The sequence below is a fragment of the Bombus fervidus genome, chromosome 2 (assembly GCF_041682495.2).
Source record: "Bombus fervidus isolate BK054 chromosome 2, iyBomFerv1, whole genome shotgun sequence".
NCBI lineage: Eukaryota > Metazoa > Arthropoda > Insecta > Hymenoptera > Apidae > Bombus > Bombus fervidus.
Window position 1 is genome coordinate 5,546,564 of NC_091518.1, and position 20,596 is coordinate 5,567,159.

At 33.0% G+C, this 20,596-nt stretch overlaps 1 protein-coding gene, 1 long non-coding RNA gene and 1 other non-coding gene across 3 annotated transcripts in view; 1 reads left to right on the plus strand and 2 right to left on the minus strand.

Moving 5' to 3' along the window:
* Window positions 1-1,213: 1,213 nt before the first annotated feature.
* Vha100-2 (V-type ATPase subunit a family protein Vha100-2) overlaps window positions 1,214-20,596 on the plus strand; it is a 51,698-nt gene continuing 32,315 nt past the window's right edge. Inside the window, exon 1 of the mRNA XM_072014605.1 lies at window positions 1,214-1,368. The gene's annotated coding sequence lies outside the window, so the exon portion shown is untranslated. The remainder of the gene's footprint in view (window positions 1,369-20,596) is intronic.
* Window positions 3,210-4,310, minus strand: LOC139993340 (uncharacterized). The gene is made up of 2 exons (XR_011801365.1): window positions 3,402-4,310; window positions 3,210-3,253 (listed from the first exon to the last, which is right to left on the minus strand). It is a non-coding gene; the product is annotated as an uncharacterized lncRNA (long non-coding RNA).
* LOC139998304 (U4atac minor spliceosomal RNA) lies at window positions 18,282-18,405 on the minus strand. The gene has a single exon (XR_011803248.1). It is a non-coding gene; the product is annotated as a U4atac minor spliceosomal RNA (small nuclear RNA).

Consider the following 20,596-nt stretch of genomic DNA (forward strand, 5'->3'; position numbering starts at 1 on the left):
CATTTTGCATGTATCTAAACTGTCTATGATTTGAGAAAACGACGTGACTGGAATATTTTAAATATGGATAAATATTTAATCACCGGAATAGTTAAAAAATTCAATTATGGCATGATTATTTTCTAAATAGTTATATTCACAACCTTATGCGTATATTATATCCTGTATGTTACAGTTGATAGTCCAGTTTTATAGTTTTATATGAAATTGTATATACGTATTTACTTTGGAAGAAAACAATCTTTATATACAGTTAATTAATCATAAGAGCAATCGTAGGAACTTTTCATTTCTGATTTATAATCTCCTTATGAAAGTCTTGTTTCTTCTTTCAAATTGTTGAGCTCGATGTTCACGATTTATTTGAGCATCATATGTATCTAATTTGAAACCCGTTACTTCAACTGATTTGCTCAATGAAATTCTCAATGAAGTCCTTGACCGAGTCAATGGTTTCCGCAGAATCAATCAATTTGTCCTTTTAGTAGTGTCACCGTTCTTCCGTTGCACTCATAACGCGTTGCATTTAATAGAAGGATGTACTACTCTACCAGTTTTAACAATAAGCTAGATGAAAGCATGGTAACGATATAAAATTCCCTTCAAATTTTACATCTTCCACTTTTTTATTTCCCGAAAACTATCACAAATAATTTACTTTCCAGATATTTCAATTTGATGGCACGTAATACATACTAAGAGCTGTATATAAAGAGTAATGAACAGTTTTGCTTATTATTGTCAACTTTACTGTAAATCTTTACATTGGGTATGTGTCCGCGCGCGCGCGCGTACGTGACAAATCTTTATACATATAAAACTGTCTAGAATTCATCTATCATACTCAAAGATAGCTGATAGTAACATGTATACTAGCAGTCATAGTTTGTAATCTTCATTATTATTTAAAGTTATAATAATATAATGAAATTATATTACGACTGGCAATATAATAATAATAATAATATAAAAATCGATGTATAATTTGATTGTATCTACATACTTACATCGTAAAATCAGACACGCACGTGCAGACGCGATTAGTCGAAGCAGGGGAAGCAAACCACTAAAATACGTACTTACGTGCGCGCACACACACACATGTCACAACGATCAGCTGTAGCGATGTTTACATTTGTTGGCATCCTCGACGACGGTATACCGCGTGGTGGGGTCGCGGCCACTGGCCAGTTTCTTACGGTCTTTCGAACGGTTGGTATCGTTTTCGTCGTAGTTTTCTTAATCTAATTACTAATCATCACTGCTAATCGTTCGCGTGTTTACGGTGAAAGTTTCACAAGGATATAAAGTGTGGCGTGGTGGATGTGTCAAATGTGTTATCATTGGTCTAATAATCGAAAGAAATCGGTAAGTTGTTGAAATCATTTCTGAGATATCTGAAAATATTTGACGTAAAGCTCATCGTGTAACTAATTGTAAGTACATATATACATTTATTTCAAATGGTTCACTGATATTACATACTATACCACGCGTACTACACTATTACTGATTGAAATACGAAATATTATAAAGACGAGCAGCAAGGGTTCTTTAGTATACACATACATACATATATGCACATGCTCGAGTGTATTCTATCTATCGTTCGAATTATCGAATATACATATTGTGTGTTACGTAGCCGTAGTATTAGTCGGTGCAGTCGGTTTTTCGTTACGCGATATCGCGTGGCAGTGCTGCTGCTGCGCTGTTTCGCGGTTTTCGAAACACAAGATATGTGCATCGAACTCTTTACCGTTATCTCATCGCGTGCATTTTCGCATAGCTAACAATCATCGGCAATAACTCCTTGAAAGTACTTAATCTTCACGGACACCACTGTATGAGCGTTGTTTAATTAGACCTTGGTAATCTTCTATCCTAGGCTACGCGCATATTCTCCATCGATGGTAACTTTTCAATTAGCTTTCGGTCAAGGTGAACCGCGCTGCAAACAATTGTGTCGCTTCGACTCTTCCGTGACGATTTGCGTGCTTTAACAAGAGTAGTGCCGTTTGGCCTGAGTACTGTGCTTTGGTACCAAAATGGTGTCAGACACCGAGTGTAAATAACCTTATGAACGTAAGAATAGATGTACGAGACGAATTGGGTTTATATATCTGTTGCGCCGAAGCCGAAGAAAGCGTTCTTGTGTGTATTAGACGCAGGGGAATAGTTGGTACGCGTTTTGGCAACCGTTCCTACTAGATTTCGCACAGATGTATCGAAAGAAATTTCTGACACGGTTACCTAGATTTTCGAAACGCCAATAATTAATTTATAATAGGTCGTAACGGAAATAATTCTGTTTTAAACATACATTTGTTATTTAATTCTGAATTATTATTTAAATTGTAAATTTGAATTTTTGCTGAATTACGAATGATTAAGTACTTTGTGGAAATTGTAGAAACTTTTAAACTTATTAGTGTGTTAACGTACTAACATTTTAAAGAAATATTTATATATTCATTTTAGACGAATAATTAATATGCGTTGCGTAAGGTATCAGAGACGTAAATATGGGTCCATAAATTTCAATCTTTTAAGTTATTTTAAACGCAGGAGATAATTTTAACAAATCATTATCAAGAATTTGAACGTTACTGCGTCGCGTAGGCTTATGTTGGATATTTGCGTTAAGAGACTATTAACATACTCAGCTTTTTGAAAAATTATATCAATAAGAATGTGTTTTATATAACGTTTACGCAAATTAAATTTTAATGTATGCGTTATATTATATCTAAGCATAGAAATGATTAATATATTATTTAAAATCATTAAGAAATTTCTATTATTTCGTAAATTTTTAAGATATGACGTTATTTATACTAAATCTTATACTTGTAGATATATGTATATATTTAGGAGTCATAATCAAAATGAGCGTGAATTAAAAAATATATAAGATAATATAAATAGTTTCTTAATATTAATATTTAATTAATTATTCACAGATATGACTGAGTAGAAATAATATTATCAGAATATGATCTACTACAATCAAATAACTCCATTACTTTCATATTATTTTAATTCATTTATTATTTAACTTCATTACTTAAAATATAATTTTTAAATAAACGAAATATGCTTCAGAATCAAATTCTAGGGTGAAAGTGCATACACAGTTAAATAGTGATTAAAGTAAAATATTAGAGAAGTTCGTATAGCGTGATATAAGAAGTTTTAACTTTTGTCGATGCCGATATAGACGATACAGTTAACCATGAACTGTAGTATATTTCTAAAATGAAACAAGGGTGAACAAAGGGTTAAGACATAGTTTATACCTAAACATTCTTATTTTATAGTTGTACAGTACATATACATTACATATATGTAAAAGTTACAAAATACTTGGTAAAAGATTAATATACAACATGAATGCTAACCTCGTTTCATATAGAAATTAAATGAAATCGAATAAAATATACAATGTTTTTGGGATATATATATAAATGAAGTAAACTACACAGTTTTCTTTATTTTTTTGTCCTCTACTCTTGCCGTCGCATCGCTCTCTTCACACAGCTCTCTAGTCGACTAATCTGTTCACATTTCGTACCCGCTCATGCTCGTAACTTATAACACATAATGTCATCTTCTTCATGGCAACCACTAATAACAAAATTCTCTAGGAATATACTAAAATGATATTTTTCCAACAAGTCTCATAACAATGCTAATGAAATTTCACAATGTTTCGTCTAACGTACACGTAATATGTAAATTTATAAAGGGTGCCTACAAGTGTCGGAATATTTTCACGAGGTTATGTACATGATATGTATATGCATGAGAATATTCTATTGCAGGTGTTGAAATACTTTTTGAGCCACTGTGTATTACTATCGAAGAGTCACGCGAGATGTGTCGTCGTGTGTAACCATTCGCGACAACGAACGAGAACATTGTACGAACATGCAAATGAATTGCAGACGGTGTTTGCGTGTAGTTGAAGTACGAAATCTATGCGTGTAAAGTTAGAACGATCGTACGAGTATTTGCGAGCGCGCACGTTCGCGGCCAGCTGTGTGAGAACAAAACTTGGCGCCGTTGTCTTGCATCAGCGATGCTAAAGTAATAAGGCGGTCGTGAATGTCAACATCGTCTAGACAGGCGGTAGAATCTTTTGGCAGGTGGAAAGAGCGGAAAATCTAGGAGCGTCTGACTACAAGACGTTTTTACTAGTTATATTCCCTTCTTCTCCCTCCTTCCTTTTTTAATTAGACATAGAGTCCGCTGTTAATTCAGTACCGTCTGCGTCGCGCTGCGTCGCAGAAAACACTGAGATATAAATAAAGCGGATAATATCGATTTTTCCAGGTATAGGGGAATAAAACCGAAGGGTGACTGTCGCAGGAATTGCAATCGATACCACTATCGTGTCAATCATCTGTTCGGACGTTTTTACCTGTTAATAATCGTACAAGATTTTCACGCGAATTACATTTTCAGAACATTTACAATAGGAAACTGTCATAAATCATAAACATATTATACGTACTATCTCTCAAAAGTATCTCAACAGATGCTCATTTTTGACAATATGTAACTGAATTACGGAATTAAAAATTATGTATTGATAATGTGTAATGATTATGCTCTGTATTATTATTTTACTATTATGCTATGATGAAATTAGGTTTAAGTAAGTAATAGATATGTAATGACATTTGCGAGAATAAATCAAAAGAGACTTTCAATTTTATTTTAAACTTTATTTAATATATATATATTAAATAAATAATTGTAATAATTGTGGCTTACTACAGAACTAATGAAATTTCAAATTACTTTATTCAAACTTCTATAGTATTGTATATATTTTTAAAAGATTTCTATAGATTTTCAAATCCTTTCGTGAACCACTGTTCATAATGTATGGGTGAATGAGAATAAGTCTCTCGTTGTCGATTAATCACACTCTGTTCGATACTGCGGAACTTGGCGAATGAAATCCTGTAATTTTCATGATAATCATAGACTTGGACAACTTTGATGTTGTGGATAAGATGAAACGAAGGTAACAGGGAAAATGTTGTCTGGAGAAAGTGAAGTTTAAATTGTAAAGAAAGAGTATATTTTAATAATTAGTGTTTCTTTTCGATACATGTACGTTCTGCAGGAATTTGATAAATTTTGTTTATGAAGAGATCAAAACTGAAGAGGGAGACGTTTCGTTAAAAATATGATGTTTTAATAAATACCGAGTCATTTATCACTGTTTTAAATGTTGTTATATCACGAAAAGTTACTTTTTCTTCCTCTCGAAAAATTTTTTCCATTTACAACGATTAATCTTCTTTATTTAATTTAAATAGAACACAGTTGTCATAATATGTATTCACAAATGTTTCGTATAAAACATTTAATGATATTTCATAATGTTCCGTGTAACACACATAACATATTCGTAAAATGTGTGTATCTACAAGTGCTGAAATACTTTCGCGAGACTGAGCAAATACATAGAAATAAAAAAACAACGAGTAGCATTACCTTCGTACTATCAGCACATGTCCCAATATTTATGTTTATCGTTGATGAGGTTAGGTTGGGGTTAGATTGGGTATTCAAATGTATACATTTCTGAGTGTATAATTCTTAGTTTACGATAAATATTGCTTAAATGAATTTATGGATTTCAATTTATTCGTCTCATAAGAATCATAAAGATATTGTTTGAATATTCGCTTCACGTTCAATATAGAATATTCCGTGCTACCTAAAATGCATTATCGGATGAACTTGATAATACCACGGGCGAATAGATAACACGCGAGACACGATTTCCAGACTGAAGTTGGTTCGTTCGCATAGTTAGTTTCACCGTTCGATATTTCGATTTGAAATTACCGGAATGTGGACTATCGAATAAAAGCGGTCTTCAACTCGATTGCAAATAGTTAAAGACGGTCGTTGCATATTTTCCATACCTTGCATCAATAAGCAACACTTCTCGTCTTGTTTCCTGTTTCTCGTGAGACGATTGCTATGCACGAACGCCTTTACGCGAAGCATATTTTTTTTAATCCTTAATCGTTTCTCGCGTAATATACTAGAGCACAGATGCAAATGCGATGGAGAAAAACGTTACGTGGTATCGATAGTTGATCACTTGGAATATCATTAATAATTAATGTATTTCAATTTTGCTGTATAATAAATATACGTAGTGAAATTTTCTCAGTATCTCGCGATATCTTTACTGTACTTTATGAAACCGAATACAACCAGATGAATGTTATAAAGAAAAGTTAAGAATAAGAAGTTGTGTAACAACGTTTCAACAGATAATTTCTTTTATGGAATTCACCTGTTCGGAATATGCAGTCAGTGACAAAAGTCTATCTACGTCCTATAAGTATAAAATATTATGATAAGAACATCAACTCTACGAATTTTTTGGACATGTTAAGACATATGTATGTATATTGTTAAAATAATAAAAAACAATTTATTCGCTTTCATCTTTATTAAGGGAATGAAAGTAAAAAGATATAAAATACAATGTTGTAAAAATTACATACATTTGTGATACGTAGGTGAAATCTTAAAAACAATGGGCTTAATTAAATAATTATATTAATACCTTGTATTTTATGCTGCTATCGAATTTTACTAGAGTGGCGAAAATCTGATAATTAAACTGTGGATATTTATGTAAATTTATATTTTTATAAACACTACTGAAAAAAAAAAAAAAAACTAAGAGGTTAAGCGGTATTTCATCCGTGTGATATATTATACGTGTCAGGATGTTCCGCATAAAGTGGACAAGTGACTAGTGGATGATCGATACGTACAAAAATAAGCCAAAAATGTAGGATAAAGTTTTTCCATTTAAGGCTTTCTTACGGAATATGTAAAACTGTGTATTGCATAAAAATGAAATTAGTTATAAAAAGAAATATATGTGAGTAAGTTGGAAAAAGGATAAATGGTAATCAGATACGACAAAATAATGTTTTTTTGTACATTGTTTAACATTCCTAATCTTCTTCACATTCACAAACGCAAGGTCTTACGAATTGATTTTTATGCAAATCATAGCTGGAGATATCTCGCATTCTAATAAAAAGGCACACACGAGCTATCTCGTCCAAAGCCTCGTATGAACATTGAGACATTTTTAGACAATGCGATGTATTTCGTCTTCCGATGCGAATTTTATTCTACATTTTATTTTCACACGTAGAATCGCCGCCTTGTTCTTTGACCACCATACACTTGATACCCTATATGTATTTGTATATTTATATATAATCTTTGGTTACGTATTACAGTAGTTGTACATAGTATAGTAGCACTCGGTAATATGTATGTACATATATATATATATATATATATATATGTTTTACAATTTAATATCGTATATGTAATTACAACTTATAGATTAGCTAACTGAACGCGCGCTCTTCGCATTGTACGCGGAAACTTGTTGCAACGGAAAACATTCTTGTATTCCATCGCCTCGTGCACGTATAATATACACCGTACACGACCACCAGGTGGCGCCAATACATCACAATCTACGAATATTAACGATTACATATACAACAATGATAAGGAGTTTTGCATTTTAGATATTTTATATAATCTTGCATGTCGTATTTAAATTTTAAACAATAGACAGTAAAACTAGATTACTTGAATATCTTTATACTATAGATACGTAGAATGTCAATAGGCGAAGATGTTGCTTTATCTTGCATGACATCGAATAGAAAATTAAGTTCTGATAAAAAACTCGTTTCGTTCGCGTGTTCGTTATGTTTCGCTTTTCTTACTCTCATAAAATTTTATCCACACGCGATTCGGTCTATGTCATAGTTAATACTGTATCACTGGATTTCTTCAATAACTGTTTAGTAATTCTAGGTTTCTATGGATGGCTGCATTTGTGACGCACCAGACAACGTCAAGCATTAATCTGACAACGAGTTTGGTTTGGAATCTTTATTGAATCTATATTAGAATCTAGAATTTTCGAATTTGAATTACTGGCAGTTCAGTACATAGCTGAATTCTGTAATTCCGCACTGACTTCAGGATAACTTTGTAGATATTTAATTTGTCGTATAGTGATAGTTGAGTTTTCCTACGAATAAATAAGTAAATTTTACGTAGTTTGATATGCAGCTCTTCCCTCTTGGTTTTTATATGCTCTTCTCATTACATTAACCTTTTGTTCAAATGCATTCCAAGGTACATACCGGACTCTACAAATGGCAAAAGTTGGCCATACAACTTGACACTAGGACAGTTCCCTTCTCTTCTAGCAAAAGTGATGTGCACAGAGTTTGTTTCATTGGCTTATATTCGCCACGTATTCAGTCAGCCTTGTGTATGTCTCTAATTCCTTTCTCAAACATTTTAGATGCTACCTTGGGATCTCGATTAATTGCGAGTATCGCTATATCATTGGCGATCGTGGCTACCGTGATATTTCTTTGTATAGGTAAATCCGCGTGTACAGCGTGTACAATGTACAATATACAACATTAGCTCAAATAACCTCGTGACACTTCAGATATGATGGGATAAGATTTCGATAGCTTATAGTCATGTTCGTGGCATATGTAAAATCGTCTATTACTTAAATGCGATTTCAAAAGTAAAAAGTACTAGAAAGTACTAGAATTATTTAAATTTTCTAAGATAGACAGGGATGGCAGACTTTGAGACGGAAACTTGTAGTACGTTTAGGACGACTGTTCGACGGTACGCCTTTTCCTCTAGCGCGTTTGAGATTACATACGTTATAGGCTCTATTGATTTGTTCAACTAGTAAGTGATTATTTTTAAAATCGAACATATGGACAATAAATTGTCAAATAAAATTACATTACCAGAAAAAGCTCGCACCAAAAAGTCCAATCATTCCAACGGCGCATTACCCAGATATTTATTGTTTAATAATATTAGGTTGTTCCAAAAGTTTTTTTCCTTTTATAAGGAAATAATAGATGCACAACATTTTTTGTTTTATATTATTTTATTGAATTATGTATGATCAGAACATGTTCTATTGGAACAAAATTTTGTGTATTTATTATTTTCTTATAAAACGAAAGGAACTTTTGGCAAGACCTAATATATATAGATAATACCTGACGATCTTAAAAATGAAGATGTTGTAGGCATAGGTATAACGATAAATCAAATACGAATACCTGTGATGTGAGAATGTTTGCGTAATTTGGTAAAATATATAAAATGTTATGTTATGATAACAAATTAAACGGTTTCTAATAAATAAAAATGTGTGCTTCTCTCAACAAAGAAAAAGATACAAAGGGGATTCGTCGCTTCGTCAGTTATGAAACCCTATATACAATCTGGAGGCTGAACTTTATATTTACATATATTCGGTTTGTCCAAAAGAACTGAAAAACACAACATTATCAAAAGATCGTGTCATAATTAAGTACACGTCAGCATAAAGTGACTTTGAACTTACTCGGTATCTATATCTGCGCATAGTATGTGCATATAAAATGTGTGTGTGTGTGTGTGTGTGTTCGAGCTAATCTTAAAAAGCGTTGCTCGTGATATCGAGTAAGGTTTAACTGTGCGAAAGATTAATCTATGACAAGAGGAAGCGGAGATTTTAGCGAGAATTTTAGTGAAGTAAGTCTAACGTAAGAAAAAACGGTTGTCCGAAAGCTTTCTTGGCTTACGCTGCTCAAAACCGTTAAAGACGTATATATACATGTATGTATCAGAACGATGCGTATGGAAGAATTGTTGAGCATGCGAAGTTTTAAAAACACCATACATGTATGTAGATTTCTTTAGAAGATAGTCTACGATAAGCGTTTTTATGTTATAGTTTTGTCGATTGTCCGATTTCGATGGGGCTTTTTTCATTGTTTCAAGCAGTTCTTTGGGAGCATATCTTTAAAGTATGAAGCACCAGGATATGGCCATAAGCAAGGGGGTTGAGCAGGAGTCGAAAATACGAACCACAGTTTAGGGATATTCGCAACGCAACACGCAACAGCGACCTTGTTAGCTGCGATCGTATTTTGTTTATAATCACTGCCACGATATATGTATATAACGAGGCAATACGATCCCCCCTCCAAGCAATGTCTTTCTCTTTTCGACGTGTGGCCGAAGTCAGAAGTCAGAAGCTTTACGATTCACGAGTCTCGACTTCGCTGTATGCGTCTGTGTGGTAATCGGTGTTGTTCCACGGACCGATAGAAATTCACGGAATAGTTAACCGTATTATTAAAAGAAAAAAGAAAAGATTATGTATACGTGTGAGGTCCTGGGCAAAGACCGGATCAGTATATTTTCAGAAGAAATTAAACAAATATTAAGTATTAAATTGACAAAAGTTTTGAAACATAGTTACATTAGAAATTACGAAAATTTTGATTTCGACGATACCAAAAAAATGGGAAAACATTAGTACGATATTATGGTTATCTATGTTTTTTTATGAATTCTTGGATGGTATAACAAGTGTACGTAAATTTTTGTGAAATTTTATTTTCTATTTTTTTGTACAGCAACTTGTATTATTATTCTCTCGAAAACGAAACCTCGAATAAACAAACGTTACATTAAAATTTTCTACTCATTTCTCCACAGAAAATTATCTCCTTTCCGGTTGTATGAACAACTTTCACTTCACCCTATATTTTGTTATTTCTTTCGTTGGTATGTTATCGACTGCTTCTAGTATTGTATCCATTTGTGATAATTTGTGTAGCTCTAATCCTTACTATGGTATATTATACAACATCGGAGCCAATTGAAAAGATTTCTTCTAAACAAAAATTTTTGTCGTCATAGAAAAACTCGATTGGATTAAAAACGATGTAGAGTCTAGAAAAAAGTTAAAAATCGTTCATCGTAAATATTTATACTTGAAAATTCAGGTGGTCTGCACAGTTTAGTTGCTCGTTGAACAGGTTTTTTCCTTGAAAACTCTAAAACTTTTAGCTGGTTTTACACCATATAGAAAGAAAAGAGGCCAGACGTTGCGTTGTTTCCAAGTAGGTTGCAAGTTTATGGCACGTTGCTGTTTCGCACGTACACGTCAGATTAATGTACTCGCACACAATGGGGGATATCTAAATATACTCTGTGAAAATATTTTTTGGAGGCAGAACTCGGACACGCTGCATAAGAAGTATATTTTCCTTTACGTTTCGAGGGCTCCGCTAGATTTTTCCTCGCTGAAGATAAAATTACACGCTTGCGTTGCCAGGAATACGTGATTGATAATGATTGTTCCGTTCCTTCTTCTCTTACAAATTCTTACGCGTACGTAACTCTATTTATTGACGTTATTTGGAGAATGATTGTAAAGCAGTATCTTTACCCATCGCATGTGTTACGAAGCAAATAATTACATAGCATATCGATTGATAATTAGAATGTACAATATATATATGTATTGTATTTAACAAGTTTTCGAATCGACGATATTTATAGAAATATTTGCAACTAGATGAAATTTTATTATTCATTATTTAACACAGTATATGTTCTTGATCGAGCTTTCGTTTCATCTAGAGAGGCATCTGGAAAATTCTTCTTTTGAAAGTTGATCATTTGATTCTAGTACAGAGTATAAGCAGTATTTTAATAATATTTATAAAATTGCAGCGATAACTAAAGGAATAATATAATGAAAAAATTTTTTTTTATTTATTCAAAATGAAAATAATTTTGTATTGTAATTTTGTAAACTGTACTTGGTAAACTGTAAAATGGTCCTACAATCTGTTTACCGAATCCGAATCAATCAGTTTCCTTGTTTTGTATAACTTCCCACACATTTGTAGAATTTTTACCGCGTATCATTCGATATGATGGTGTCAATTATTAGGAAAATTCCGGGTCGATCATGATACTAATACTAGAACTACCACACCAGTCAAAGTGACTGATCTTACAATTTCACAAATGTGCTAATCCTCATTTAGGGGTCATGGTCCTAGATGGGTTAGTAATACCAAAAATGTACTGGATAACATGGAATTCCTTTTGTAAGAAAGTAATAAATCAATAAATATAAAAATATTCTATTGTTAGTTATTTTTTAAAGACCAGTCATTTTGAGTGGTTTTGGTAGAAATATCTCTTTTATAACGTTTTTTTTTTTTGTATCAGAACCTGTAACAAAAATTTAAAAAGTATCTTTTGTAGATTTATGTCAGTTATATGTATATATTATACATGCTCAAACTACAAACGGTTGAATATAATATATATAATATATGTATAACTTTAATAATAAATTTAAAGAATTTTTCCTCTTCTGATGCCTGCCTCTCCTTTCTGCATCAATCGATCAGGATGAAATTTTCAATCCATATATCAGTAACCTATATGTTTCTTCACTGGAGCCAACATAAGTAAAGTTTCTATAACATTCCTGAAAATGTAACACCGAAAGACGAACAAACGTTTTACGTAATCTGGTATTTAATATCATATCATTAATCGTAATTTAATACCTGAATAATGTATAAAATAGTTAGAATATAAATATGCAAGGTAAAAAGAAAACAAATAAAATTTACATAAAATTCTAACGTGATTCTTTATGAATACTATTTCTGTTCAAATACGTTAGATAAAATAATATAATGGTAATTATTTACAAAGCGGACCACTTCACCGATTTCAATGATTCTGAAATATGTTGTCGAGGTCAACGTTCTGAATAACCTTCTCCTATGCATGTTACCGTCGGCCGGCCTTAGTTTCCGTGATATTGGCAGAAAGCTTCAGTTCAATTTACGTTACGATTTCATTTCGTTCTGGCATAAACGGACGCCTCACGGCGTCCGTACTTTTATATAACTCAACCTAACGCATCTCCGACAAATCATTTTCAACTCACATGAGAAGGAAAAATCAATGGCTGAGATAATTATTTGGCCTTCTCGCGGCGCGTCCGTAACGCGCAGATAACGCTACTGTGAAATAAGTTGAGATATTATTAAGTAGTAAGATAGACACAATTTGTGTTAAGCTTTATGCTGTATTATATTATCTTATATATTTATCTTACATATTACGCTATGTTATTAGAAATTAGTAAATTTATTGTAAAAATATTAGTGTATAGATTAACGATAAAACTGTTATATTTTACGCCCGTGCTATGTTATATAATAAGTCGTAGGTATAATTGATCGCTTGAGAGACGCTGGGTGTAAAATTTATTCCGAAAGCGTTTTGTTCCAATGTCCTGCTTGCATTGCAGTTACTTAATCAGGAGTCTGATGATGCAACAATATAATTTTGCTGTAGGATGTTTAATAGCGTTCTGACATTGAAGCGTTCGTACTTGTCAGTATTAGATCGTTAATGAATTTAAATGCAATGGTGACTAATTGCAGGTACATACATTGAAGTAGTTTTCCTTAAATACATCGTTACGTGTTATGTTTGAAAATTTTACATAGTTTAAAATTCAAGGCCCTGATAATTAACTATTAGAGTAGATTAAAGTAATTCCATTCGTTCACATGCCAATTAACAAAAATTAACATATCCGAGATTTGTATATTCTAATTCTATGTGTACATTTATGTAAACATATCACTTTTGAAAAATTTGCGCTGCGTGTTCCTATACAATTTCGGATAATTAATTGAACTCGTTACACGTATCGCACATCTACATCCATCAAAAGTATTACAACTCAAATAATTCAATTTCGGGTTTGTTAGAAAGATCTGAAAACCGTCGAAGAAGGGCTAAGAATGAAAAATTATAAAAAAACGGTATTTGATCATTGTTTCCTATGGTCTATTTTCTTTTCCGTTAACGTCATGTGTTCGGTAAATAATTTTTTGTAAGCTTGCATATAGTTCACTCTCCTTGAAAAAACTTGTTCGAGTCGTGTCACTTCTGAGATACGACCACCACAGCACGTGATTCTACGCCGCTGAATCGGTACAGATCTGCTTAAAAACAATTGCCGCAAAATTAACCTCTATATTTACGGTTAAACATTTTTTTACTTGCATCGCATTGTACTCGTCACGAGGACCGAACATGACAAAGGAACTATAGGTCATAGGCAATAAGGTCGTGAGCGATTTCCTTGAAAAATGATGTTAAGGTATCGTTTACGATATGTTTACATTTCACAGTCGGATAGAACGTGAATAACATGATATTAACGAGGAAACAGGAAAATAATTCCTCGACGCGTGAGATAAGCCCTAAATACTTGAAATCGAATCCTCTGTAAAGGAGATTCATCTCTAAGATTATCGTATTGCCGGTCACCGGAACCGTAAATCATCGGTCATCAGTCATCAGTGTTAGGTTCGCTTATAGCAGTTTTGAGTGGTGATTGGTGGCTGGTACGGTAAGGACTAGCGCGGTTCTATAGCTTGTCCAATGAGACGAGGTAGTAAAGATAAGGAAACGCATTGGCTGCCACGGTGAAACGCTACTTTATGTTTGCTTACGTTTACTTGTGTTTATGTTTAAACGCCTTTTCTCGTTGGACAGACTGTAGAGCCACGAGTGTAATATAGTTTCTCAGTGTGGCGACAAGAGGCCCAACGACGCTCTGTATTGTCCGAGGTTCGCGTGCACACGACTGTACGGGGCCAATGACACTCCCATGGCACGCGAAGAACGATAAGGGTTTTAGCTACAAGGACAGGCTGCTAAAGCTTCTGTCAATAAATCAGAAGTCTAGAAAATATATGTCTAATATCGCTATATTTTTCACTAATGAAGTTTTAAAAATATAGATTTTTATCGTTCGTTTCTTTCCCGATTGATTATTTCTGTAATTATAAAATATCATGTCTGTCTTGTCAAGTAAACTTCGACAATGTTAATTTGTTATATAATGGAATATTCTTAGCTATATCTCAAATACACCTATTATAAATCTATTTCGTGTAACATGTCGGAAATCTTTGCCATATTTACGACAAACATTATGGCAGGCAGGCAGATACAGTGAGAATTGAAATGTAGTAGTGTAATTGCTGTATCAATAGATACAATTTCCAATTTCTTGAGAAATCTACAGATCTTCTAGAAACCTTCTTTGCGACAGAATAACCCAAGAAATATCTAAAATCATACGAAGCAAAATAATTGGCAGAGTGCTAGGTATTCGAAATTGAAATTTTTTAAGTTCTTTTGTAAAAGATTTTCCTTAGCTTTGATTACTCTGTAATGCTAAAATATATGCTTCTGTAACTTTATCTGTTAGAAGGCAAGAAAATGGTATAAAAAGATAAATTTTCCATTGTTAACCATTTAGCTGTTCTTGACGAGTATACTCGTTCTGAAGAAATGGCAATATTTTGTGTTACAATGAGTCCTGTCAGTATTAAAATAAAAAAATAAAATAGTCCTTTCGTTACAACTTAATTCTATATCATAACAGCAACATGCACTCTGCGTTTGACGAGTAAACTCGTCATTGCTTACATTCAACAAGCTTTCAAAGAGATCGTAAAGAGGTAACTGAATCAACAAAGATTCATATAGAATTTCATAGAATTTTGGACAAGCTATTAAATAATTTTAAATACAAACTATCAAATTGTTACGATTGTTGTTATCAAAAAGTTACGATTAATACCGTTTCCCAATAATAATTAGATTAAAATACTAGAGCGAAGACGATGGAATTTCAAAGGAATGAGGATCGGGTGCGCATTTCCAGATTTTGTAGATACGATTTCACAAGAGTCTCGTAACTTGTCACACATTCCCTAACATACATATGTGTGTTACACTCGGACAGATGGTCTGTACGATTATTGAAGTCACTCAGCTGTTGATTGTCGTCCAAGGCTCCTGCTACTTAAGTATTTCGTGCGAGTAGTCGGCGTAGGTTGTTCGCCAATAACTCGCTTGCTCAATTCAGCGTACGTGTCTCTTACAACTATTATTCGACTCTTACAACTATTACTCGATTTGGAGAAGAACGTAACAACTTTTCAAAATCCTTTGATCGAACGAGACATATTTTTGTTTAACGATAGATAACATTCGAAACAAAATGCACTCAAAAGCTGAGTACCAATGAAATATAAAATTACAGTGACTCAGTGTAAACTCACGAAAATAGTTAAAAGCAATAATGAGATAGAACATAGAAAACTTTTATCGATACATATATTATATTTGTTATAGATTACAGGAAACTTTTTGAAATTTTGTTAACACTTTAACGAGACACGAATATCGTAAATTATATTGGTAAAATTTGAAACCAATCTAAAATATATATATATACCTAGAAACTACAAAATATTTATTGCAAATAGATTCATATATAGTTAGTAAAAAATGAGTATACAGCGTGAATAGTTATCTTAAACATGCAAAATCCAGGCTTAAAAGGGATTATTCTAATTGTAAATTCAATTTTGTGTAAATTTAATGTCGCATCAACTGCTTATGATTATTATCGATATCTTTAGTACGGTAGTTTCTGTTTACCCGATTTCCTCGTTTGAGGCATTCTACTGCTTCGTTTGCATTACGTTTACATTCCCTTACAATCCCTTCGTGTCTATGTTGCCTCTTACTCCTTGGTACATAGTACATACATACATATCCTTCTCTGATTTCTGTATTTTCTGCAGTCGATAATTATACGTATGCTCGACTATAAGTGGAATGTGACAAGCTTCACACGTTACTCTTGATTTCGTCGTATTTTGAGCCAAAAAATCTTCCTGATAAATTCTACCTCGACCGTAGTATAAATTTAGATCCATAGCATATAGTTCTTGATCAATGCGTTAATGATTAAGTGGTAATTCATCGTAATGTTATTCACTTCCTTTAAATTTTATAAATTTGTAAAATCTAGACGGATTAAAGTTAATCCATGAAATTTCCCTTCGTAATCGTAATGTTAATTTGTCATCGATCCGTGTACTTTAATTACATTCGTGTATCATCGACATACTTACTACTTATGAACAGCAGTGTAATAAGCGCATGGTATTACCAATTAAAACCGCAGACGAAGGACTGGTTCCGTGGCCCACATTTGGCGTTTACTTACCTATTCCAACAGTTAGAGTTGCGTTACACGATATTCTCGATGAGATGGATGGTATTCAACTTCGTTACGGACAATGTGTTCACGTATCGTTTGAATCGTGATAAAAATAATGATTTGCTGGAGAAAAAATCTTATTAGAGAAAATATTAGCAAGCTCCTTTTCGTATATGTCAAGTGTCAACAGATTGCTGTTTCCATTTTTTCGTTCCGTTCTTCTTAAATTACAATGAACTGTTGTTATTCTCGTGGGACATGTTATTTCTCGAAATAGCTCTAACATTGATTAATAAATAACAGGAAAATAATTACACCTCTAAACTTATTTACAATCTGGATTGAATATTTTTAATTACTAATTTATACATTGATTTATTTATTTATTCGCTGGTTAAATTGTTTACATTATCATTTCCTGATTTAATTGTTTATTAATGAAATTGTAAATAACTAGGGATGTTCCAGTGCAAGTAAATACGAGTACATATTCGAACTTTCATTTCCATACCGAATATTTTTAGTATTGATACTTTCGATTGCGATACCATGCCCACTTAGTATTGAAGGAAAAGGTACTCGTATCGAATGAAGCGAGTACCGAAAGTGTATAATCAACACAGCGAGCGTACTCTGGGTAAGTCGCATGTCTATGCACATTGCATAGCTTTGACAAGCACAGCCAAGTCGTATAAAGAATCCAGTATGTATGTGTATAAAGATGATCAATGGTGATATATGATACATTAGTGAATCAGTGAATCAGTGAATCAATGAATATGATACATCGCAATGAAGAAAGTAAGATACCATTGTACATGTAAATAGAGAGAAGTGACTTTGATCGTAATATTCTTAATTCACAGGCAAGTCTAAATAATTTAAGGTTATATTTTCGTCTTTATTGAGATATTGTTGCTAATAATGTCATTCCTCGTTAATAAAATATTCGATACAAACACCTACTACTTGTATCGATATTTTTGTTTCAATATTAAGTAGATATCGATGCTTGCTATCGATACAATTAATGGCTGATGCCTATAATTAACATTTCGTGTATATCTTACTATCGATAATCATTATATGGTATCTATTTACTCATTGAAAATTTAGATAATGTACAACAACACGTATATATATATATAAACCGAGCTTTAATATAATTTGCTGTAAAATATATTAAATTGCATTTATAAATTTCACATTTATTTATTAAAGCCTCTTGTGAAGTAAAGAGGCCGGCAAAAATTGCATCTCACGACATAATGCGTGGATGCGGGTTTTATTTCACAATGGGCTTTAGCAACAGTATCCTCACTAAACGATCATTGAATACTTTGCTCCCCAAAAACAAGGATAGAGTATCTGCTTTGCGGTGATCTCATATAATGCAGGCTGGTAAATGTAGTTGCGAGAACAATGTGCCATCTAGCGGTTTTCATAGGAAGTTTTGTACTTGTGTACTCTGATCTAATTGTAGGAAGTAGATTCATCTATTTATTTTATTTTTTCTGTTCTACATTTATTTATGATTGCTTTGAATGATTTTTGTTAAACATTAAGTGAATATCATAAAAAAGCTGCAGTTACTACATAGTAGACATACTTACTATATAATAGTAGGATAAACACCAAAGTGGCTTCCAACAGTTGCACTCCACGCATGCTCATCTAATAAACTTGGAGATGAACATATGTACACATGCGACGTATTCGTCAGCAAACAATACGCGACTGTCGTATGTCTAGATGTAGGAGAAGTCTACGATACGGATTAGAGAAACTGAAACTCCAGAAACCTGCAGAAACACAGCTACGAAAGAAACATCTTTAATTTTATTGTTACTTTCCTATCTATTAGAACCTTTCTAGTTACAGTTAATAATACATTCCTTTCTCCACAATGGTCTTAGAAAACGTATTCCTATTACTGGTCGCTATAAACGACGTATTGAACATAACAAACCCGGTCAAAGCACTATTATTTGCCGATGATCTAACTGTAATATGTAAAAGGGGAAATCTCTGTACCATCCAGATACGAGTACAATAAAACACTAGACAAATACTAGAAACACTAGAAACGCTGGAAATGCAGGAATCATTCGCTTTATTACCTTTAACACTAACCTTATTAGGTTCAAAATTTAATTTAAAATTGTACATAAATTAAAATTGACAAAATCGTTATTTCTTTTGTTCAACTAACTTTATAGAAATTCTTATATTAACAAAAATTGAAAAATTGATTAATCAGATAGTATAAGAATATAACCTTACCAGGTTTGATCAAATGACCAGTTTCAAAATTTAATTTAAAATTGTACGTTCATCGCTATTTCTTTCGTTCATCCAACTTTATGTAAATTCCTATGTTAATCAACAAATTATTATAATCAACAAAAATTGGGAAATTGATTAATCAGATAATATAAGAATTAACATAATGTTGGATGAACAAGAGAAATAACATTGAATGTACAATTATAAATTAAATTTTGAAACCGGTCATTTGGCCGTGCCTGGTAAGGTTAATATTAATAAAAAGAAATAATTATCTTTAGCAATAATCGACAATCTACAAGCATAGAATTGATTCTTCACGACAACGACAAGCACTCTAAAGGAAATAGTCTCCATCAAGCTATTATTGAACAAACTGAAATACGATAACAATCAAAGACTTGATATACTTGAAACAATAGCGGCGAACATTTGGCTCTGTACACAATAGACTGAGAATAACAGTAGGTGTCTTCCGTTTCAGTCTAATCAATGGCATTCTCAGCGAAGACATCAGAACTATCACCACAGATCAGAAGAAAATACGTAACTACCAAATTAGCCTGAGATCAGAACAGATCAGAGCAGATCAGAATCGTCTCCATCCTGCAAAACCCCATGTGTTCCACAACATCTTCAAACGGAACAATTGCAAACTTGTACAGCGAACTCTGACATTTTATCGCAGCATAAACAACTGAATAAACTCGATATGGAAACCTAATCGACAAAGAAGAGATAAATTCGCAGTATCCATCCGTGGTCTATTCCGAAAATTGAAATCAATACCGCTCTACTCAAGCACAGTCACAGAAAGAAAACCGACCCAGTAGTTTTACACAGTTTGAACAGCTAAAAGAAACAGTCGCAAATCACATGCAGATGTATGTACATGTATATGTCATATGTATAATATCAGGCATTAAACGATTCTGGATATGCGGTCGTCAGTGATCAACAGTCGAAAAGAGTGGACTTCATCAAAAAGAATCTATCCTTTTTTACCAATTTAACGCGTTAAAACATGAAAATACGTTGAGATCACTGCTACGATCACTACCGGCCAAAACAAAAATGTCGTTATTTCCCGTAAATGTAAAAATGTCACGACATCGATCGAGAACCAGTGGGAAAATGAGCCGATCGTGCAAAAATGTCAAATATCCTACGCCAAATCAATTCAAAGAAACAACTCGATTACAGTGGTCTGGGTCAATCCTCCCACGTTTGGCATCGCTGAGAACGAAAGAGCGGATAAAGCGGTCAAAG